We start from the raw sequence: 26,523 nt of genomic DNA, 5'->3' as shown, positions 1-26,523 counted from the left end.
TCTTTGGCGCTATATGATGGCGGCATCTGCAAATTCTATTTCTCACAAGTCATGGGATTCAAGTAGTGGCATTGAAGATGGCGGGCCTGCAGATTCTATTTCTTACTTGTCACAATTGGATACAAGTAGCGGGATTTAAAGTGATGGTAAATCCAAGCATTTCTGAAATGCTAGTATTTACCATTGGAACAAATAAAGGGGACTTGCAGACTTCATGCTGAAAGCTCCTTTATGTGTTCGCGGCACTAAGCTGCCCACGGCAGAACGCTATTTGGCTGAGAGGTGACTTTTCCACCTCTTAGCCAATAGCCGTTTGGGAAATCCAGCTTTCATGACTAAAAGTCACCTTTATTTGTTTCAAAGTTAAATCCTAGCGTTTCAGAAAAGCTAGGATTTTCCTATCACTTTAAGATGGCGGCATCTGCAGATTCTATTTCTCACTTGTCACAGCGAGATACAAAATGGCGACATTTCTATGTAAATGTTTATAACAGGGTTTTTATATGTAGGATACCCGCATAACAAGAATGTCTTAAAAGGACAGTAACATCAAAAATAAACTTCCATGATTCAGGCAGAATTTGCAGTTGTATGTAACTTTTCAGTTTACTTCACTAATCAACTTTGCGTCCTTCACTTGGTATCAGTTGAAGAGTATACCTAGGTAGACTCAGGAACATCAATGCACTACTGGGAGCAAGCTGCACATGTATACCTATTATCATTGGTTCTCCTAATGTTTTAGCTAGCTCCCATTAGTGCATTACTGCTCCTCAACAAATACTAAAAGTCAATTTAATATTATAATTAAATTGGTGATTACAATTGCATGCTCTATCTGAATTGTGCAAGTTTATTTTTTAATTTAATGCCCCTTTTAAAACACTGCCCAAACCAAATTTATAAGCCAAGATACAAAAAAAACAGTCATTGTTTGTATGACTACTGATGCAGTTAATGCATTTTAGCGACTATTGTAGTGTCCTATTTTTTATATCACACTTCAGAAATGTTTCTGTTATTAAAAATATAATGAATTTTTACCTTGTTCAATTTAAAATTGATTTAAAAAAAAATCTTCTGTGCAATTGATTTATTGGCATATTTGACTATCTTTAAACAACAGAACATGTACAATACAAATGTTGTCTATTTTTAAATAGCAAAATGTCTCAGCAAAAGCTATAACCAAAGTGTAAAAAAGAAAACATTGTTCCACTACACAAAGAGCAGCCATATGTAGAGGTGCACATTAATCCAGACACCCTAGTAGCCATATGTAGAGGTACACATTAGTCCAGACACCCTAGTAGCCATATGTAGAGGTGCACATTAGTCCAGACAACCTAGTAGCCATATGTAGAGGTGCACATTAGTCCAGACACCCTAGTAGCCATATGTAGAGGTGCACATTAGTCCAGACACCCTAGTAGCGATATGTAGAGTTGCACATTAGTCCAGACACCCTAGTAGCCATATGTAAATATGCACATTAGTCCAGACACGCTAGTAGCCATATGTAGAGGTGCACATAAGTCCAAACACCCTAGTAGCAATATGTAGAGGTGCACATAAGTCCAAACACCCTAGTAGCCATATGTAGAGGTGCACATAAGTCCCGACACCTTAGTAGCCATATGTAAAGGTGCACATAAGTCCAGACACACTAGTAGCCATATGTAGAGGTGCACATAAGTCCAGACACCCTAGTAGCCATATGTAGAGGTTCACATTAGTCTGGACACGCTAGTAGCCATATGTAGAAGTGCATATAATTCCAGACACCCTGGTAGCCATAGGTAGAGGTGCACATAAATCCAGACACCCTAGTAGCCATATGTAGAGGTTCACATTAGTTCAGACACCCTGGTAGCCATATATCAAGGTTCACATTAGTCCAGATGCCCTGGTAGCCATATGTTGAGGTGCATAACTGCACAGCAAACTCACCTAAATCAACAAAATATACTCATTCTGCCGCTTTGCACTACAATGTAACTACAGGACCCACCATTGTGACATGCTAAAAGAACTAAACTGGCTGTCGCTGGAATCCAGACGCACCCTCCATCTTTCCAGCCTTGTGTTTAAGAGCTTTTCTGGGAAGCTCCCACCCTACCTGAGCAGAATGCTCTCCCCAGCTGTTCCCACCTCCCATAACCTCCGATCCAGTACCAGCAAATTATTTAGTCTGCCTCCATACAAAAAGAAAGAAGCTTGATCCTCCTTTTCTTACAGAGCACCACAATAATAGAACGACCTCTTGCACACTTTAAAATCTTCCCCAAGCCTAAAAACCTTTAAGAGATCCCTCTTTGCATATCTCAAAACAGAATGCACCTGTCATGGTTGATTATATATTTCCTACCTGTTCTATGTTAAATTTTGCATATATTATGTATTAATATTGTTTCTGTATTTTACTGTACCCTATTGTATCAATATGTAGAATGAAGTGTAATCCAGCACCAGCTACAAACCCAGGGTAGAGGGTACTCCTTTGGAGTGACTGCCACACTCACCAACAATAGAGCATAAAAAAAGAACAAGGGTAACTCCTCTTGATCAGAATCCCAATTTTTATTTGAACAGGATCAGACACAGAAAACCACTAGTGGTTTTCTGTGTCTGATCCTGTTCAAATAAAAATTGGGATTCTGATCAAGAGGAGTTACCCTTGTTCTTTTTTTTTTATATATATACCCTATTGTATCAATGCAATGTTTTGTAGACCCAGGACATACTTGAAAACGAGAGAAATCTTAATGTATCCTTCCTGGCAAAATATTTTATAAATAAATATTAGTCTAGACACCCTGGGAGCCATGTGCTGAGGGGCCCATTAGTCCAGACACATAACTAGGTATCTTTTCAACAAAGAATACTATGTAAACGAAGCAAATTTGATTACAGAAGAAAATTGGAAACTTTTTTTTTTTAAATTGTATGTTCTGTTAGAATCACAAAAGAAAATGTTTGAGTTTCATATCCCTCTGATTCTCTAAAAGCGGTTACACATTACAGGAGCACAAGAACAGTGAGGATAGTTTAAAGGGATGGAAAGGTCAAAAATGAAATGTGCATGGGTGCATTTCAATTTGAAATATAAGCATTTTTGCATTATACTTTCATCAGAAAAAATGCTTCTAGTAAAATATATTACTGCTTTTTTGCAGCATACACAGATATCCTGGGCCCGATCCGATATGCAGCATCGCCCGCAGAAGCCGGCGACGCCAAATATTGCGCGGGTTTGGTATCACATATACGGCGTAACCTAGAAGTAGTTTTTTGGCCCATAGAGTGATATATCAAACCCGCGCAGTTTGGTATCCAATATACAGCGTAAGGACTTACGTGGCGAAAATGGAGAAATCTTACTCCATTTTCACCTAGCCACAAATTGCAGGCATAGTAAGCCTTCCGCTGAGTATTGGAGCCCCGTAACTCCCTAAACTACCTGCAAAATAAAACCTAACACCTAACGCATGCGCAATGTCTACCTGTCAACCGCAATCCCCCACCGCAATCCCTAATAAAGTGTTTAACCCCTAAACCGCCGCTCTCGGACCCCGCCGCCACCTACATTATATGTATTACCCCCTAATGTGAGCCCCCTACCCCGCCGCCACCTACATTAACTATATTAACCCCTAATCTGAGCCCCCTACACTGCCGCCAGCTACATTAAATGTATTACCCCCTAATCTGACCCCCCTACACCGCCTCAACCTATATTAAATATAGTAACCCCTAATATGATGCCCTACACCGCCGCCACCTATTTTAAATATAGCAACCCCTAATATGATCCCCCTACACCGCCGCCACCTATTTTAAATATAGTAAACCCTAATATGATCTCCCTACACCGCCGCCACCTATTTTAAATATAGTAACCCCTAATCTGATCCCCCTACACCGCCACCACCTATTTTAAATATAGTAACCCCTAATATGATCCCCTACACCGCCGCCACGTATTTTAAATATAGTAACCCCTAATCTGAGCCCCCTACACTGCCGCCACCTATATTAACTCTATTACCCCCTAATCTAATCCCTTTACACCGCCGCCACCTATATTAAACCCTAATCTGAGCCCCCTACACCGCCGCCACCTATATTAACTCTATTACCCCCTAATATAATCCCCCTACACCGCCGCCACCTATATTAACCCCTAATCTGAGCCCCCTACACCGCCGCCACCTATATTAAATATATTAACCCCTAAACCTAAGTCTAACCCTAACACCCCCTAACTTAATTATTATTTAAATAAATCTAAATAATATTAATATTAACTAAATTATTCCTATTTAAAACTAAATACTTACCTATAAAATAAACCCTAAGGCCTAGATTTGGAGTTCGGCGGTAGATGGGTTGTTAACGCCACGCGTGTTTATGTCTAACGCACGTCATTGTTTGACTCCGGTATTTAGAGTTAAAATAAGACCATCTAACGATGCTCCTAACGCGTGTATGTCACACGCGTAATACTGCCCGCGTTAGACAGTCTCCCATAGAGATCAATGGGAAAGGCAAAAAATTGTTTTTTTCACCTAACACTCGATCTCGCGAGAATACGTACAGCTCGGTCATATGACGCATACCACATCATGCACAACAATAACACGCCGCAAATGTCACAACAACAATCAATCAACAAAGCACACAAGCATTACACATTCACAAGCGGGGGATGTTTTAATAAAATTTTATACGGGGAATACGCATATACTTTAAGATGCGGAAAATCACAAAATAACAACAAGGATTAAAAAAGATATACATACACTCGAAACAAAATCGCATTCAATATCACTATATATTATGACAAACATACATATACAACACTTCACGAAGAACACACCATCGCAAAATCACATTTAAAAAGAATACTTTTGGACAATGAAAGCTAAAACGAACACTATGACATCATCGCATTCTACACATTCCACAAATACCAACTCTAAATGAGCATGCGCAAATTCACACACTTAATACACATTGCAATAATATTAATTGCTAATAAAGCACACCTGAACACTATTTACAACGGAAATTGGGACATCATTAAACATTTACACAGGGTATATAAGCACCACACAAGCATGGCTTCTTTGACTGTGTTGCTGTTGGGTCTTTGGAGATTGGAGGTTTAAGAATAGAGAGTTTGAGAATTTTTGAGAGTGAGTTAGTGTTAGCGTGAGAGAGTCAGTTGGTAGTGTTAGCGTGAGAGAGTGAGTGAGTTAGTGGGAGTTAGTGGGAGTGGGAGAGAGTCTGTTAGTGGGAGCGTGAGTGAGTTAGTGGGAGTTATTAGTGAGAGTTGTTAGTGGGAGCGTCAGTTAGTGGTAGTTAGTGAGCGTTAGTGGGAGTGTTTGTTAGTGAGAATTAGAAGTAGTGTGAGTTAGCGAGCGAGTGATTTTTCTGTACACTTAACACATTTACACGCAAACACATTCAATACATACATACACTTATCAATAACACTACATACACTCCATACCCCCTACCCCCTCATACTACACTCCATACCCCATTCCTTGTAGTCCCATTCCCTTTCATCCCATTTACTCTTATCCCATACCCCATACCCATCCCATACCCATCCCCTAGTTACATTTAGTTTACATATCCTCCTTTTAGTCTTATTCTTTTCGTTTATTTAAATACTCCTTACCCTCTTTGTTTTTTACATCCCTCTCACACTTTAAGCACCTTTTTTGTCTTTTTAGTTCTTTATTTTGACCCCCTTTAATTTCATCACACTCACTTTTTGTTTGATTATTTGGGGTTTAGTTTAGGGAAGAGATGGAGGCCAGGCAGGGGACAGGTAGAGGGGGGAGTAGAGGGAGGGGGAGAGGAACAGGGCAGGAAGGGGGGCAGGAAGGGGGGCAGGAAGCGGGGGTGGAAGCGGTGGGTGGACCCAGCCACTTGGTTCAAGATGACCAAGTGGCTGGGCCCAGTGGCGGTCAGAGTAGGGCTTCACAGTCCGGGAAACAGAGGGCATCGTCACAGGGGAAGGCCAAGGCGACTAGGGAGGCGAGGTTTACGATGGAGGAGAAGGAGGCCCTCGTAGAGGCCTATATGGCCAGGCATAGGATGCTGCAGCACCAAAAGACCACCCCGACTGACAGGAGGAGGCTCTGGAACGAGATCAGGAATGCAGTCAATGCAGTGGGTGGCCGGAACCGAGATATGGATTCTATCAAACATCGGTACCGGGACTGTAAACTTGAACTGAAAAAAAAGTTAAGCCTGGAGGCCCGACATGCCGCAGGGACCGGTGGCGGCCCTGCCATTGAAATGGAGTACTGCCGATGGGAGGAAATGTTGCGGCCCAGCATCTCCGAGGTGGAAGTAGTCGGTATCGGAGGAATCGATACCGGGAACCTGCCACTCTCATCTGACGGTAAGCTCATTGAACAATAATTTCACATACAAATGTATTTCAAGGGACACTATACGCAAACATTTACTTTCATGATTGAGGTAGCGAATACAATTTGACAAAACATTCAAATGTACTTATATTACCTAATTTGATTCATTCTTGAGATATATTTTAATGAAGAAATAGCCATGCACACGGTGAAACAATCACAGGAGGCAGCTATATTCAGCTAACAATCAGCATCTTATAAGCATATTTAGATATGCTTTTCAGCAAAGAATATCCAGAGAATTAAGCGAATTAGATAAGAAAAGTACATTCGAAAGTTGATACAAAATGTATGCTTCTAAATCATGAAAGATAAAACATTGGGTTTCATGTGTTAAGGATCAGATTAATGCTATAACGTTGTTTACACGCATTCTATTACTTTGCGGTTACATCAGTATCTAGGCTATAGGTTAGGTGTGCATTTAAACAGACTGAAAACAAACGCAAAAACATTCACATTGACCACAGATATCACAAACACGGTTTACAAAAAGCGGAAATAGTATTGATTGTTTGTTAGATTTCAAAGTGGATTAATGATTCTGCATTTGTAATTGTATCGTAAGCTAAGTCATTTAAACCTTTATTTGCAAATATGCTAATATAAACATTTCTTTATTTTTTTATTTTTTTTTATATACAGAGTCTGGGGACGAGGCAGCACAGCCTCCTGCATCTCCCCGGGATGAGAGTGGTGGTGAGGAATTTCCACTTCGGAGGGAAGAGGCCCCCCGTGACGAACAGCGCACGGGAGCTGATGAAGAGGCCCCGGAAGCACAGGAGGATCCCGCGGAACCCGCGGAACCCGAGGTCCCTCAAAGACCCACACTCCGCCGTGCACGGGCACCCCGCCGTGCACGGGTTCAACAAGCATAACAAGAGGAAATAGCGGAGGTGCGGGTTCTACTGGAGTACATAGACCAGATGCGTACCTCCCGGATAGAAAATATAGAAGGACGACACAGAATACTTGATGGCCAAAATCAAATTATTCAAGGACAAAATGAAATCATCAACATACTGAATCGAATAGAAGAAGGCCAAACCAGAATATTTCAGCTTCATCAAGAAATGTTCACTTTTTTCCGGGAGGCGCATGCTGGTCTACCTCCTGTTGCTGTGCCTCTTGTTGCTGGGCCTCTTGCTGCTGGGCCATCTCCTCCTGCCGGCCCATCTCATCCTCCTCAGCCATCTACTCCTCCTCCTCAGCCATCTACTCCTCCTCCTCCTCAGCCATCTACTCATCCTCCTCAGCCATCTTCTCCTCCTCATCCATCTTCTCCTCCCCAGCCATCTACTCCTCACCTTGGTCGTCCCAGTACTCTTCCTTCCACTCCTCCCACAACAGCTCCAAGGAGGACTCTTCGGAGTCGGCAGTTGCCTCTCCCAGAGCCTCAGCCCCGTGGGAAGAGGGGAAGGAAGAGGAAGTAAGTATTTTTTTTCATCTTCACTGCTTTTTTTAATTTAATGTGTAATGGATAGGTATGTGATGATGTGGTTTTCATACACTTGTGGACCACACTCTGTATATAATCGACTTCTATGGGACCGGGTCCATGGAGGCAGATTGTTTGCAGAGTGTGGGTTATAAGTGTGTGAAAACCACATCATCACATACCTATCCTTGTTCATGATATTGATTGGTTTCTGTGATGTGATGTCCAAACTGTTTCCCGAATCGCTAACTAAATTACCATAACAATTATCCATGATGGCATATTACTGTTTGAATGCCAATAACACAGCTTAAAGGGACAGTCAGAAAATTATTGATTACAAAGAAAACACTGTATTACGCATTATAAAGTTTGAAACAACAAAACATGGAGAAATACATGTGTGACTTATGTGCTTACCCTTGTATCTATGACTATGAAAAATGACCACTTATTTGTTGTTCATACATAACAACATTTTAGATATCAATGATCAATACATGGTCAATAATATGCTGTATGAGCACAAGGTTTTACATATACAAATGCTATCAAAATGCCCTCTAGTGCTCAAATTGTATAATGATTACAAGCACTCTTCAAGATCGAAGAAATGAGCACACCAACCTCATAGGTTTAGATAGCAAATTTAAATAAACCCAGACAAATGTTCAATTGTTGAGAAACATTTGATATCCTTGATATTACATAATTGACTTTTAGAATAATGAAAAACATTATATTTTTTCTAAACTGTCCCTTTAACAACATTACATATGCTAACACATATTTTAAGCTTGTTGGTATATCTACATGTACTTTGTCAAAAAAAAAATATTGAAATCACATTTATATTGACGTGTTAAATAAAGTCTATTTTCTTTAAGAGACATTATTGTGTTAATATTTTATTGTAAAGACATTTTTTTTTAACAATGAATATGGTTTAAAGTCCTTTTAGGAGTGGGGGGGGTGAAAATATGCTAACAATAATATATTTGAAGATTAAACTATGTGGATCTCATACATGATACAAAAAACAACATTTGCATTCAAGGGACAGTATCCTATATTTTTAACATAACTGTATGTAATAGACACTACTACAAACAACAAGATTAACATATACTGATATCAATATTAAAAAGCTTCAAACACTTGAAAATAAAATAGGGTTAGCTATATTGAAAATATAGATGAACCCCCATTACAACCGTAAAACAACACAATACCCCATCATTAACATATGAAAAGACCCTTTACACAAACTGGAGAAAGCTGGAGATGGTACTCACATGAAACTCAGAGGCTTTGCGAGGAGTAAGAAAATGACTTACATTTTCTTAGAACAGAAGAAAAAATAAACGTATTGGTTAAACAATGGACTATCTAACTAGAGACAAAATCCAAGCTTTTGATTTATAATGTGAGTGTCTAATGAACCTTTAATAAAATATACAACGAAATTACATTTAGAAGAAGTCGGCATCATATATTTAGCATATGATAAAGATAAATGCATATTGATTACTTTATTCAAACACAATAGCGCATATTTATTAATTAGATATATTCAACATTAAACACAACATTAATTTTTTCAGAAAAAGGAACATATTGTTGACAAACATATTAAACATGGACTGTAGAGATTTGCACTTGCCTAGAAATATCCTATGCATGAAAACATTTTTCTTTCGTTCGTTGATTCAACCAGACATACAGCAAAAGAGAATGTGGTGGTCTTTATCAGCTACGGGTCAACAATGTAACATGATGCAAATAATACATATTCGCAAGCTTTTTAAAATTGGATGCAGTCACAAACGTTTTTAACGTGCACAAATATTGCGGGACTACGTAATCCAATCAGACGTTTTTTTACCTTTACATGTGCCGTCTTAACATGGCGCTTCCTTGATCACGTAAGAACGCCATCCAATGAAAGGCACATTATTGATCACGTAAGAACGCCCCAAAAAAAAGGCGCATCCTTGATCGCGTCAAAACGCAATCCAATAAAAGGCATATTCCTGATCACGTAAGAACGTCAGTCAATACAAGGAATCATTGGACAGCCTGGCAGGTGACGTCTTAAGCAACATGGCGCATCCGAGATCGCTGAAAAACCGCAGACAATACAAGGACTCAGTGACATCTTGGCATATCACTAAGAAACGTATTTATATTTTAGGAACTAGTATGTGTGTAGATTGCTATCTAGGAATGACAACAAATCCTGAATCATCTTTTCGGACTTGACTGTCCCTTGAACTATAGCTATGGTGTATATCTTTAACATTTAAAAGATACACATGAGAAATACATATGCCATTGATGTTTTAAGATATGTTTGGATTGTTGTTGAATAACAATAGTTATACATGTATTGATTAAACGTGTCATTTATTCAAGTTTAATTATTGTCAGCCTACCTATAGCCATATATGGGAGGAGATGTATTTTGTTAACATATTAGTTAACTAATATTCATCATCTAAATTATTTGCATTACACACAGAGATTTATTTGGTTACACTTTTACAATAATATAGATTTGAAAATGAAATACAGGTGCTGTCAACATTACAATAAGATTGTTTATTAATAAAATTATATGTCCTTGTTCTTGTAAAAAGGACAAAAACGCTTTACAAATGGAAATACATTCATTAACAATTGTGATCAACATCACTTAAAGGGACATTATTTTGTTTTTAAAAAGAGCATACACATAGTCAATACTATTTCAATAAAATGAAGACTTTACAGGGATTATATCATTGTATCAATACTCAGATCATTTGGTAAAGGTGCATCAATTCATGCAGAGTTTCTAAATACACACATGGATCTGAACATTTAAATATACATATATACACAAATACCAATCTATATATACATATATAAAGAAATTACTCTGCTAATCATAATCAGGCAATGATAGAGCTAAGAGAAAATAATATAAAGACAAATAATAAGATTACATTGGAGATGTTAATCTTAAAGTCATTTACTATTGTCTTACATATATGATTTCATTATAACAAATATATTTGGTAGGTCCCTTTAAGGATCAACAACATAAACTAGAGCTTTCAAAAAATAACAGGAAGAATGAGGACAAAGATTTGTGAAATAAAATGTATTTTATTAGTATGTAAGAAAACATACACAACGTTTATAAATAATCTTGTAAAAATAAGGAATATATGAGCCATATGACAAGGTAACACAGTGCATCACAGTCCATGAAGAGAGTTGCCAAGGGCCAGCATAGCCCCATTGGAGACATATGACAAGGTAACACAGTGCATCACAGTCCATGAAGAGAGTTGCCAAGGGCCAGCATAGCCCCATTGGAGACACATGGCAAGGTAACACAGTGCATCACAGTCCATGAAGAGAGTTGCCAAGGGCCAGCATAGCCCCATTGGAGACATATGACAAGGTAAAAGAGTGCAACAGGCACAACAATAAACAGAAAAAAAGGCCAAATGGCAACAATAAAAATACAAATTCAACATGTGGACGGAGGATTCTTATCTGCCACCATGGAGCATATCCAGATCCTCCACTTACTGGTCATCTTCTTCATTGTCCTGTGCATGTCCAGCTCCAGATTCAGGCCTTGAACGTAATCGCATAATTTCACGCAGAGTCAAGTCCTGAACCCGGAGCTGGGCCTGCATGGTGTCGTTCATCCCTCTCAGGACAGCTGCGTTCCTCAACACGGCCTGCTCTACTCTTGCTATCCCTTCTAGCATGAGCCATGCTGAGTCACAGCCTAAAATAAAATAAAATTAAATATTAAGGATAATTACACAACAGACTAAAAATTTTTAATACATACATTGTCATCATAAAGACAAATAATTCTTTACATAAATTAGTTTACATTTATTCTTTACACATGAATTAGGTTATTCAGACAGACAGAAATCATTAAAGGGACATGTTACTCAAACATGTTGTCCCCTTTAATTGGTTTTAGATGATCCACTTATACAGCTTGAGTGTATCAAATCTTGTTAAAGGATTTACATTGTACTTACATCAGCAATTTAAAAATTAAATTTAGACTGTGGTAGGCACACCTATCCTTAAACATTTTTGCATTGAGGACAAGCTGTGTAAACATAGCAACCAGAAGAAATTACATTCCCACTGGGTTAGACAAGAGATAATGTATCCACATTTGTACATAAAATTTTGGATCCAAGTAGTGGTGTTTGGTATATGTAGTGATATCCAATTAAAGGGACACTGAACCTAAATATTTAATGGACTGATTCAGATAGAGCATGACATGACAAATCTTTATAAATTACACATATTCATTATATGTTTTAATTCTCAAGCTATATTTTGAATGCAAGAATGTTGCTTTTTATGGAAGCCAATATTTGTTTATCAACTTTGTTTGTGCATGCTGGTTGATGGATACATTCATCCAACAATAAAGAAATGATGGCCAGATTTATTTTATTGTTTAAACTAATTATAGGAATTACTTTTTTTCAAAAAATATATCAAGAGAATGACGAATAATTCATAAGAGTATTAAATTATAAATTTGATTAACATTGCATGCTGGATTTGAATCACAATTTAACCAATTTAACTTCACTGTACCTTTAAGTATCTTATAAAGTGTATTTAGAATGATACTTACAGCTGTGCCTGGGAAGGACAATCTGACACCCAGGACAATGAAGGTTGAGACAGGGGGGAGGGATGGGATTGGCTTGGGGAGGGATGTGAATGGCTTGGGGAGTGGTGAGCTGCCGCTCCGGGGTAGGCCGTACAGCTGGGGAGTGGGGAGTTTGGGTCTGGGCAGCTGTACGGGCCAGAATACGGGGAGAGCGGCGAAGGGGGGTGTATGGGCGTTTTTTGGGAGGGACAGGATATGAAATATGGGAAGGGCTGGCAGTGGTCTGGGCATGGTCATGAGTTTGGTCATGGGAAGGGCTCTGGGTCTGTGCAGGGGTGTGGCCATGGTCATGGGTGTGTGCATGGGGAGGGGTCTGTGACTGGGCAGGGGCGGAAACCAGATGACCAGAAGTGGTGGATCCATCTGAAAATGTAAAGAAAATATATTAACATCTCATACATCCTGACATCAAATCAACGCATTTCAAATTGATTATGTTTTCAATATACTTCGAAGTGTGTTTGAATTTTTAAACAATTATGAAATGAGGATATGGTATGTATATAGGCACTCAGATGAATATCAATGACTGTCTGTACAATTTGAACCTTATTATTGTGTTTTGGCATGGAATATGCATTTGACATAATGATGGCATGAATTATAAATTTTTAAAAATAAATATACAAGCAGATTTTCATGCTGCCTGATATAGAAAGGGGGCAGTAGTGTATTTGAACAGACAAATAATATTCCTTTTTAAAGGGCAAAAGCTGTAGACTTTTAATGTCTTCAATAAAATGATTTCCAAAAAAGAAACATGTTGGAAACATGATAGATATATTTCACATACCATCAGACTCCAAGGCAGCCTCTTCCTCCTCCGTCCCACATGTGACATCAATCTCTGTAAAACATAACATGTTGTGTACACGTTAAGATCAGATATTATAACATATGTTACTGTTGCTCAAATACGCACATCAATGTTGCATTAAAGATATACACACACAAAGTTATGATTTACATCATTTTGATGGAGCATACAAATGACAATAGATTTGTTATTGTCAATGAATCTGAATTTTAATGTATTGTTTGTATTAATGTTAAATTCATAAAAGCATAGTACATAGAACATTTAAGATTTCTCATGTGTGTATCACTTGATGACTGTTGTCAAAAAATCAAATGGAAACAAACATATGTTATACATCTTATGAATAACAAATGTGTAGACTAATAAAGTTGAAATTATTAATCGTTCAATATGAAAAATAAATTAATATATAATCAGAAGATAAATATTTTGAATTTTTATAATGTTATGCTTCATCAGAATCATGATCATAATATTGATTAGCAATACACCTTCAATTACATATAAATGAGTTAATGGACTTACCAGGAGACCGCAAAGGCGGCTCTATGTCACTGCTGGATTCCTGTGGGCTCACCACACCAACTCTCTCTATGAATGATATAGATATATATTATTAAACACATTTGGGATATCACTAAATCACATCTGTCTAGAATTTTAACATTAATCAACTTTAAAATGTGAAGAATAGAGCAGTCATTACACCAGAAAATGCTTGATTGAATCAAGGGGATTCTGTAAAAATATCTGTATTGAACATATGTTTAATGTCAGACTACATTAGACATCAAATTCATCTCAGATGCTGCTATTGCATATCTAAATATACCCAATGATCAATGTTCTTAACCCTTTAAGGACACAGCTTTCACTTTGCTCAATTGTTTTATGACGGAATAATTCCGTCATATGTCCTTAAGAAGTTACAAGAATACACACAAACCACATATTGAGGAGCATCTGTTGACAAATCTAAACAAACACATGTGTCACATCGAGCCATTTTTGCAATGTACAGTAATCTTGTTTAGGACACAACACATATTTATCACAATACAAAACAAAATTGATTATTACAAATATGTAATCATGGTGCTGTTAGAGTATGCAGATATCTATAAAGTAACTCCAACAGAGAATGTGATTTATATATCAATAGTTTTTAATAAAAAGAATGTAAAGATGAATGAATCTATTTTGTCTTAAAGGGACACTGACATGATTAATTTAAATAATTGATTTCTATGTTCAAACTGTTAAAAATGATTTAACATTGACTCCTATTATAATTAGAATGTTGCTCGATATTAATCTTAAAGGCAGATAAGGAATATTGGATTCAATAAATATTGTTTGTTGAAGGTATCCACCAATCATCAATAAAAACCCAGGTTGGTCAACCAAAATTTAGATGCACATAAACGTACTTTCTTTATTTTAAAATACATTTAGCAATAGAATATGTCACATATGATGATAGTATTATATTTTTATGTTTATTAATATTGCATACTGTATCTGAATGACAATATTAATAATTGTAGCTCAGTATCCCTTTAATCTAAAATTAAATTGATTCCACAATGTTGTTGTTAATGAATTATCTACTCCATATGTTGATGTCATGAATGGTATTGAGCATGCAATTAAAATCTAATATGTTATTTAAGGATATCCGAATAATTATTTAATTTTCATCTATTAAATAGACATTACATATAAATATTGAACAATGTGTATTTAGTATGTAATGTTCAGTCCATGTTTCTAATACAAATGTCAATTTAAAAGAGACATACCATACTGTGACAAGCCCTGGCTTGAGGATCCAGCAGCCACATCCATATCTGTAATATATTAAATGAGGATTGCATATCATTAATACTAATCATGCCATGTTTAAAAAATTTACATTAATAACAAATCAATTGAAAAATATTAATCCTTTGGTAGTCCCATGAGTTAATTGTTTCCTCAATTAAATTAATTATAAATATATCCTGGACTCTTATTTTCAATCAGTTGTGTTGTTTACTGTATCTTTAAGAATATCTGCTTGTTATTACATAATCATCAATTGATGGCCATATGTTATAATTTATTTGTATTATTCGTTTTTTATTAGCTATAATATTTAAAATAAGAATACTGTATTCTTCACTAATCTAAGAATTCCCATTTAATTTTTAACAACATGTATAAAGCAATGCCACTTTCCGCAAACCCATGTTAACGTGGATGAGAAATGCCATTTTCGCGATCATTGCGCAATGATTCCAAGCGGAATTACGCATCCGTCATTTGAACAACATGTATAAAGCAATGCCACTTTCCGCAAACCCATGTTAACGTGGATGAGAAATGCCATTTTCGCGATCATTGCGCAATGATTCCAAGCGGAATTACGCATCCGTCATTTGAACAACATGTATAAAGCAATGCCACTTTCCGCAAACCCATGTTAACGTGGATGAGAAATTACATTTCCGCTCTGTGACGCATATTCTGTAGAGCGCAAGAAACATCATTCCTATTTCATGTGTCAATAATCTAAAATCAGATATCTAAACATCATATGTAGTGTATGTTGTGAGATCTGTATAGGTTTAGTATCTGACTATATACACATTTTTTGATTATAAAAAAAAAATAAAAAGATATTATATGAAGTTGGATAATTACCTGGTTCAGATTCTCTATCATCTCCTCCCAGGCCACCGGACGGAGAAGCATCTGCCCTGTCCCCCGCGTCAGGACTTTCAGATCCCGCAGCTGGGAGGGAAGAAGAGGAGGCCGAGGATGGCGAGGATCTAAATCTTTTGGGGACCCGGAGATTGAGGAGCTCGCATAAAGTCACCTCATAAGGGAGTAGGTACAGTTTCCGCGGGGCCTTTCTTTGGCCCCCTCTTTTACGGGCTTGTACCCAGTCCCTTATGAGGTTTACTTTTTTCGATAAACGCAACCTCATATCTCCGAATCTCCTCATGATCTGATCCTGGGTCCTCTGGACGTCACACACCAATCTAACCGCATTGGTGATAGACTCCCAGAGGGCCTTCTTAACAGGCGCATCTGTCAACCTCCTCTTGTTCCCAAACAGCTGGGGATAAAAGTCCTTGACGGCGTGGACCAGTGCAGCGCTCTCCTCCTTGGTGAACCTGGGAACTGACATGCCTGCTCGGTTGGCTACTAAATATATTATAATAATATTAATATATAACACTGCCTGCAGGCATTAGAGAACTGACAAAGATGGCAACGTGTAATGGACTTTTATATGGTGAAGTAAACATGAGATGCACCATGGGACAATTTATCTGTACATCTGATTGGATAAAAGTTAGAAATATTGTTATAATGTCTGTGAGACCATCCTGACTCAAGTTGTGTTTGTGTGATGAACTCTGATTGGCCGTTCCTTAATGTTTCATATCTTAGTAACTTCCTTACACATACCGCTTGGTGGTGCTGTTACTTCATTTTTCATGTAGACTTATTTGTAACTCATGGGCCTGTCATGTGGATATGTGTGACGCAGATTTAATATCCGTGATCCGTTAAATATTAATGATTAAATACTCTTTAAAATCTAATACTGTCACATTATTAATGTTGTAGACATTTCTCGGTTTAATAACGGTCTGTTTCTTTAATACAAATACACATTTCATATTGTATGTCTTTATTGTTCTTTAAATACATTTATTGTGAAGTATTGACATTGCTCTATTAAATGTCTTTATAATGCACATTGATTGTGTGCTATTGCGTGACATTAGACTCTAATGTTTAAAGATGCTAATCTGGTGTTTCAAGATGCGTTTCCCACGCAATATTTATTAATGTTAAAATTCAGGTTAGAATGTCAGTAACTTGGATAATCTGTTTATAAATATTAAACTACAGCTTTGTTATTCGCAAATAAACCTCGAGCTTGTATTTGTCTGAAGTGCTCATATATGTTATTGTGCAATGGCGTCTTTAGTTTTAAAGAGACATTACAAACAATTGTATCAAATGATCTGTAGAGATAGAAGATTGTTTAGACTTTAAAATGTAAATCATTTTCCCTTAGTATTTATATATCCTCAACAGAAGAAATTTAAATGCACATGGTTGAGACAATCACATAAGGCATCTCTGTGCATCCACCAATCTTCATCTACTGAGCCGATCTCAATATGCTTTTCAAGCAAAGTATGTCAAGATAGGAAGATAAGTAAATACACTCTTTAAATCTCTTAAAGGGACACTGTCCAAACAAATTTAGCATTGGTGATTGAGCATGAAATGTTAATCAACTTTATTATTTAATCCGATTATCAAATGTTAACAGTTATCTTGTTATGTTTCTTTGCAAATCAATAATGATATTTTATATTACGGACAATTGTTTAATAAAAACCTGGGTTGTCCTTGACGATTGTTGCATCAATTATTCCAAACAATCAAGTTCTGTCCAGAGTACTGAAGCAAATAAATTAGCTATTTACTGCCTTATTTTTAAAGTAATGATAGCAACATCACAATGAGCATTCATAATATGAGACAAGTTTTAAAGTTGATTCAAATAGAATACTCATTCAGAATGTATAAATCATTAATTTTTTAACTGTCTACCTTTAAGTATATTTTGAGTTCATGTCCCTTTAAATAAACATTTCACAATAATGCTTAAAATATCATAAACCTAGGCACCTTCCTTTTGCTAAATGAGTCTAACATATGAGTAAAGCAAATTTAGATTAACTTCTAGATTGTTTTACACACTGACTGAAATATATTTATTAAATGAGGTCTTTTTTAGCCTTCAGCGTAGAGGGACATTAAGCTATATGTTATGTATGCATTTTGTATAATATTCTTATATTTGAACAACTTAATATGTTTTGTTATTCAATCATTATATTGTAATTATATATATTCTTGGATTAAATACATCTCTACATAGGCTATTTTGATGCTGATTGTTGTTTGCATATAGATGCCTTATATCATTGACTAAGATATGTGCATTGTTTTTTTTATTTTAACAAGTATATTTAAAGACTGAATGTAATTCTATAGTACTTTCTAAATATGTTTAAATTCTTGTATGATATTTTTAAAAATCTATACAAAATATACTTTGTGAATGTCCCTTTAAGGACCCAAACATTTTGTATTTTGATTTAACATTGACAAAATAAACAAAAGGGGAATTAACATTCTATATAGATATTTGATGTCTAACCCAAGAGGTAAGATTGTAATAAATACATAATATTACTAAGTATAGTTAAATGACTCCACTAGAAAATTACATAGATTAACCTGGCATCCAATAACTAATTTTTGAAAAATATCAAGTTAAATGACCTACCATTTATAAATGTAATAATTTAAATAATTTTTCAAATAATGTTTTGAGATACCTAAGGAAGATACATGATCTTATACAATTATTTTTACATTCAACAACACTGTCACTTTCATGTAATTGAACCACTTCACCTTATTAAATGTTAAAACAATTAAAATTTTACTACATATCCTAAATAATTTTAATATATACATTTTCAATATAAAAGCATTGAAGAATCTGACTCCCCAATTAATGTTATAAAATATATTTTAATATTCTCGGAAGCATTTTATTTTCTAATATTAATGCATTATTTTATCTTATGCATGTGCTTGTCAAATAGCCAACTACCAGTCATGGGAGTCCAAGTTTTATTTATTTACAGATTATATTGATATTTAGTAGAATCTGTTCAAAATAATGTATTTAATAATAAAATGTTTAGTATTAACATGTAAAAATATATTTAATAGAAAATAATTAAATATTCCTGGAAGTCATCAGATGCCAATCTGAAATGACAAATAATAAAAATGGAACAAAGTTAATACACACGTTGTCAAATATTCATAAAATACATTTAAAATCATATGGTGTCTATGCTCTAACTTTGATCAACATTTTTTTAAGATAATCATTAAATTGATTTAAAATTAATGAAATACATACACCATTATATTGTTGATTAAAAATTCTATTTAAATATCCAAAATTCAAATTATACATAATAATGTATATCACATTTCAACAATATATGTATGCTGAACATAAATCTAATATTTCATGTCCATTCAAATACCTCTATATCAACTATAATATGTATTCCTTTTTCTGATTGTGATCCCTAAATATCTAATGATGAAATAAGTATGACTAATGTATGTAAGCTAACAATAATCAACATTCTTCATGTGATTCTTAACTAGCATGCACCAACCTGGATAATGCATGGTCTTTGAAAGTCAATTCAGGGGTAAACAGTTGATCTTCAATAGGTGTCTTATTCATCAGTTCATTAAATAGAGGACTGGGAAATACCATCTAAAAAAGTACAATCATCTAAGTGTCTGATTGTGATCCATAAATATCTAATTAACAACTAAATATGACTAATGTATGTAAGCTACTAATATTCTACAGTCTTCACTAGCATGCATTGGTACACCAACCTGGACAATGCATGGTCTTTGAAAGTCAATTCAGGGGTAAACAGTTGATCTTCAATAGGTGTCTTATTCATCAGTTCATTAAATAGAGGACTGGGAAATACCATCTAAAAAAGTACAATCATCTAAGTGTCTGATTGTGATCCATAAATATCTAATTAACAACTAAATATGACTAATGTATGTAAGCTACTAATATTCTACAGTCTTCACTAGCATGCATTGGTACACCAACCTGGACAATGCATGGTCTTTGAAAGTCAATTCAGGGGTAAACAGTTGATCTTCAATAGGTGTCTTATTCATCAGTTCATTAAATAGAGGACTGGGAAATACCATCTAAAAAAGTACAATCATCTAAGTGTCTGATTGTGATCCATAAATATCTAATTAACAACTAAATATGACTAATGTATGTAAGCTACTAATATTCTACAGTCTTCACTAGCATGCATTGGTACACCAACCTGGACAATGCATGGTCTTTGAAAGTCAATTCAGGGGTAAACAGTTGATCTTCAATAGGTGTCTTATTCATCAGTTCATTAAATAGAGGACTGGGAAATACCATCTACAAAATAGAAAATCATCTAAGTGTCTCCAATAGGATGTCTCCACAGCCTTATTCTATCAAATAGTTTGCACTTACCATGTGAACATGTCTTTGTATGGTTTTCAAGGTCAGCAGAATTGAAAGATAATGCCAGACATGATCCCATTGGTATACTTCAATTTCAATCTTGGCATTTTCCCCACTGTCAGTCTGGGCAATCTTCACTGTCAGGCTTCAAATTGTTCCCTTTCAGTCTTTAGATTAAGTTATCTCCCTAATGTAAGAAATTTTATCAAAAAAATTCATACAAGTGTGTGAATCAGTTCTGTACCCCTCTCCCACCCCCCATTTCATAATAAATATCTGTCACTAGCTTACTAAGCCTGTGTATGAACCTGTGTTATTTTCTATCAAGTGTGAAGATGAGTCATATTGAGCAGAAAAAACCTCTGTGTGACATTGAACCATAGTCATTCTAGAGTATCCCTTTCTGATTATGTACATTTTAAGTAATGTGTAAACAAAAATCTATTTTTGAAAATGTATGCCATATGATGTATTTGTGTACAAATCATGCCAGCAACAGTCCATACATTTCTACTTACCATCTGATGTCCTCTTTAAAAACCAGGTGGCAAAGACTCGCTATAGGACCCAATGCCCAGAGCATCACCTATATTATGAAAATTAAAAATTATTCTAACATTTGATCAATACTAACATGTTTGCACAATTCTCTACTTGTCATTTCCATAGAGTTCACATCTATTGAAAATACTCCAGTGTAACTTCTATTCTTTACCGTCTAAAGTGGCGGTTGATGACGTCTGCTCTGACATCAAGTCCCTCGTCCTGGAATTCCCCCTCTAGAACAGGATCATCCTCCTCATCTCTGAGGAGGTCTCTGTCCACCGGGACGGCCTGCAGCATCCCAGCCCGCTGTGCAATATTATGCAGGACGCTACAGGCTACAACGATCTTAGCCACCTTCTTTGGGTTGTACTGGAGTGCTCCTCCAGAACGGTCCAGGCACCTGAATCTCATCTTCAGGAGCCCGAACATCCTTTCAACCACCGCCCTGGTTCTCTTATGAGCCCTATTGTAGCGCTCCTCAGACACATCAGTCGGGCTACGCAAGGGGGTAATGAGCCAAGGCCGGCTCATGTACCCAGAATCACCTATAAATTTTGAACAGAACATAATTCAAACAGAATACTTAAACTAGTATATTGTTGTATACATTTTTATTTTTAAAAACGATAATCCATATTAAAAGTTGTCAGAAACATCCAAAAAATAAATTTCTATATTATTCTGTATCTTCCCATTTCAGCTAAGACATGCTACATATGCGTATTGTTCTGAAAACAAACCTTGTGTAAAATGCTAACTACATGGTTACATTGCATTCTCTATCTGAACACTTAAGGTAAGACATGCTACATATCTGCATTTAAATAAAACTAGACATTAGCAGAAAGAGACAATGACAGGGTTAAATTGCATGAGATAATAGCTTCCCATTTCAGCTAAGACATGCTACATATGCGTATTGTTCTGAAAACAAACCTTGTGTAAAATGCTAACTACATGGTTACATTGCATCCTCTATCTGAACACTTAAGGTAAGACATGCTACATATCTGCATTTAAATAAAACTAGACATTAGCAGAAAGAGACAATGACAGGGTTAAATTGCATGAGATAATATCTTCCCATTTCAGCTAAGACATGCTACATATGCGTATTGTTCTGAAAAAAAAACCTTGTGTAAAATGCTAACTACATGGTTACATTGCATTCTCTATCTGAACACTTAAGGTAAGACATGCTACATATCTGCATTTAAATAAAACTAGACATTAGCAGAAAGAGACAATGACAGGGTTAAATTGCATGAGATAATATCTTCCCATTTCAGCTAAGACATGCTACATATGCGTATTGTTCTGAAAAAAAACCTTGTGTAAAATGCTAACTACATGGTTACATTGCATTCTCTATCTGAACACTTAAGGTAAGACATGCTACATATCTGCATTTAAATAAAACTAGACATTAGCAGAAAGAGACAATGACAGGGTTAAATTGCATGAGATAATAGCTTCCCATTTCAGCTAAGACATGCTACATATGCGTATTGTTCTGAAAACAAACCTTGTGTAAAATGCTAACTACATGGTTACATTGCATTCTCTATCTGAACACTTAAGGTAAGACATGCTACATATCTGCATTTAAATAAAACTAGACATTAGCAGAAATAGACAATGACAGGGTTAAATTGCATGAGATAATATCTTCCCATTTCAGCTAAGACATGCTACATATGCGTATTGTTCTGAAAAAAAACCTTGTGTAAAATGCTAACTACATGGTTACATTGCATTCTCTATCTGAACACTTAAGGTAAGACATGCTACATATCTGCATTTAAATAAAACTAGACATTAGCAGAAAGAGACAATGACAGGGTTAAATTGCATGAGATAATATCTTCCCATTTCAGCTAAGACATGCTACATATGCGTATTGTTCTGAAAAAAAACCTTGTGTAAAATGCTAACTACATGGTTACATTGCATTCTCTATCTGAACACTTAAGGTAAGACATGCTACATATCTGCATTTAAATAAAACTAGACATTAGCGTCGGTAAATAACAAATGGTTAAATTTAATCCTATAGCTGAACATGACGCTAACAGTTAAAAAATACAGGGGCAATTGTCAAAATAATTAACCATGTTGAGCACAAATACTCACCAACGAGATAACCAGGGGGCATTTGTCTTTCCTCAAACTGGCTCCACAGGGACGACAGAGAGAGGATGCGGGCATCATGACAAGCCCCTCCAAAATTCGCATACACATGCATAATCCTCATCCGTGCGTCACAAACATACTGCACGTTGAGGCTATGAAAATGTTTGCGATTTCTGAAGGGCAAGTCATCAATTGGAGCACGCAGCGCAATGTGGGTACAATCTATGGCTCCCAAGACATTGGGCAATTTAGCAATATCAAAGAATTCCCGCTTCAGGCGCCTCCAATCACCATCATTCTGTGGGAATCCTATGTAATGCTTACTGATACGTACCATGTCGTCCAGAAAGTTATCAAACACCACAGAGAATGTACCTTGAGCCAGGCCATGCATGTACAGTTCTCCGGATTGAAAACTCCCGGAGGCCAGGACGTATAGACAGCTTAGCATCTTACTCATGGGGGGAACAGCAGTCCTTATTTGTATACGTGGCTCCAAATGAGGTTTAAGAAGATCGTAAAGGCCAATGAGCTGTTCGCGATCGAGCCGATACTTATCAAAAACCTCAAAGTCGCTCATGTTTTCCAAGGTGGGTCTCACCCTGTAGACACGAGGACCTCGAACCAGACGACCCCTTCGTCTCGGTCTGAGCCGCCGAGGCTGCCTGATTCGACCAACAGCTAGTTCGCCAATAGCAGCACCAGCAGCGTCTACCATGTCATCGTCATCCATCTTTCAAAACAGCGTAACAAGGTAAGCACTTGATCTGATGTGGATCACAAGTGATGCATTGGCCATGTTGTTTGGGGGATTTATAGTACGATTAGTCCAATGGTATTGAGTTTGTAATGATTGCTGATTGTATTCACCTGTTTGTATGTGAGCGGCGCGAATGCTTTCAAATGTTGTTTTCCGCCAATAAATCTCAATGTGAAAGTGTCAAATATCACACATACAGTGCATGTTCATATGCGTAATCAATATTTCTTAAACGCGATGTTATAGTAACAAGCACACGTCCAGGCTAACATGAATGAAAGTGCATAGTTGTGTATAATGTGATCGATCAATGTTGCTGCAACATTGTTTGTAAACGATAAAGTAACATCTGCCATCTGTAGTATTGTATATATAAGTGATTGCCGAGCTGTCAATATTGTATGCGTCCCTTTAAAATCGCAATAATACTGAATAACTTCCGGCTGTCATCTGTAGTATTGTATATATAAGTGATTGCCGAGCTGTCAATATTGTATGCGTCCCTTTAAAATCGCAATAATACTGAATAACTTCCGGCTGTCATCTGTAGTATTGTATATATAAGTGATTGCCGAGCTGTCAATATTGTATGCGTCCCATTCAAATCGCAATAATAATTCCGAACTTCCCGTCTGCCATCTGTAGTATTGTGTATATAAGTGATTGCCGAGCTGTCAATATTGTATGCGTCCCATTAAAATGGCACTAATACTGAATAACTTCCGGCTGTCATCTGTAGTATTGTATATATAAGTGATTTCCGAGCTGTCAATATTGTATGCGTCCCTTTCATCTGTAGTATTGTGTATATAAGTGATTGCCGAGCTGTCAATATTGTATGCGTCCCATTAAAATCGCACTAATACTGAATAACTTCCGGCTGTCATCTGTAGTATTGTATATATAAGTGATTTCCGAGCTGTCAATATTGTATGCGTCCCTTTCAAATCGCAATAATAATTCAGAACTTCCCGTCTGCCATCTGTAGTATTGTATATATAAGTGATTGCCGAGCTGTCAATATTGTATGAGTCCCATTCAAATGGCACTAATACTGAATAACTTCCGGCTGTCATCTGTAGTATTGTATATATAAGTGATTGCCGAGATGTCAATATTGTACGCGTCCCTTTCAAATTCGCAATAATAATTCAGAACTTCCCGTCTGCCATCTGTAGTATTGTATATATAAGTGATTGCCGAGCTGTCAATATTGTATGCGTCCCATTCAAATGGCACTAATACTGAATAACTTCCGGCTGTCATCTGTAGTATTATATATATAAGTGATTTTAGATCTGACAATATTGTATGCGTGCCATAAAAATGGCACTAATACTGAATAACTTCCGGCTGCCATCTGTAGTATTGTATATATAATTGATTTGCGATCTGACAATATTTCTTAATTGTCCCATTGAAATCTCCATAATAATGCTGTTCAAAAGTGTGGTTTACGTATATGTTGTATTGTAGTATTGAGTGTTAAAGTTCCTAAAGGGGCGGTACAGTGGTGAATCTGTGATGTGTATGGTTGAATCTTCTAATGACGTCATGATATTATTAACCTGCCTATGTAGTTGTGAAATCCTCATTGTGTTGTTGTATTGTGCTACATTGTTATTGTGTGCTGAATAAAATCTAAATGTGTGCTTTGTGGTTGCGTGATGGGTGATACGTGTTATGTACATGTACGTATATATTGTGATTGTGTCCCACATATGCTGACTTCTATATAGCGGTCTGGCATTGTTGTTCCTTCCCATAAAGTGACATCTGTAATCTGGTGTAATGATGTATTTTTTGTAGGTAATTCCTAATGGTTTATTGTGATGGAATAATGATGTTACAAGTACCGTCAAATCCATATGTTGTGTTTTGTGATTCCTGTAGAGAATGTAATGTGTTTGTCCACCATCATTTGAATGCACATGTATGAGTGAATGTTAAAAGTAATATATGTGCATCCATGAGTGATTATGTGTTAAGCCTATGTAAATATGCAGTTGCTGCAAGCATATGAGTTGAATAACTGAAATGCAATAATAAAGGTAAATGAGAGGTGTTTCCCATTGTGTAGTGTTTGTGAATCCAGAAATGTGTATTGAATTTTATTTTAATTTTAAATGTAATTTTATTGAAATAATAATGTGTTACTAGTGATGTGGATTTGTAGTTGATGTAATCTAAAAGTGTGAAACAAATTTATGGTGTTGTGAATATTTAATAATTAAAAACCATAAGTCCACCATAGGAAAATAGTCATTTCTTGATCTATTTATCATAGCTGTGTCTAACGCATGAAATCATGTATTTTCTAGCGCTGTGTGATATCCCTTTAAGACTTTCTGACTATCAGCACTTCCTCCTATTTAAGGAAGTGCTTCTCCATTACTCAGTGCCTGAAAATTAAAGTGGATTCTCTCATCCTTTGCTATTGCTCATTTCAAGCAATTTATTTTCCCTTTCAGGTCTAAAGTATTTAATAATTTTTGAAGGCTGTTTGT

Source organism: Bombina bombina, chromosome 2 (genome assembly GCF_027579735.1).
Source record: "Bombina bombina isolate aBomBom1 chromosome 2, aBomBom1.pri, whole genome shotgun sequence".
NCBI lineage: Eukaryota > Metazoa > Chordata > Amphibia > Anura > Bombinatoridae > Bombina > Bombina bombina.
The sequence above is the reverse complement of the archived record's forward strand: the minus strand, read 5'-3'. Positions refer to the sequence as shown.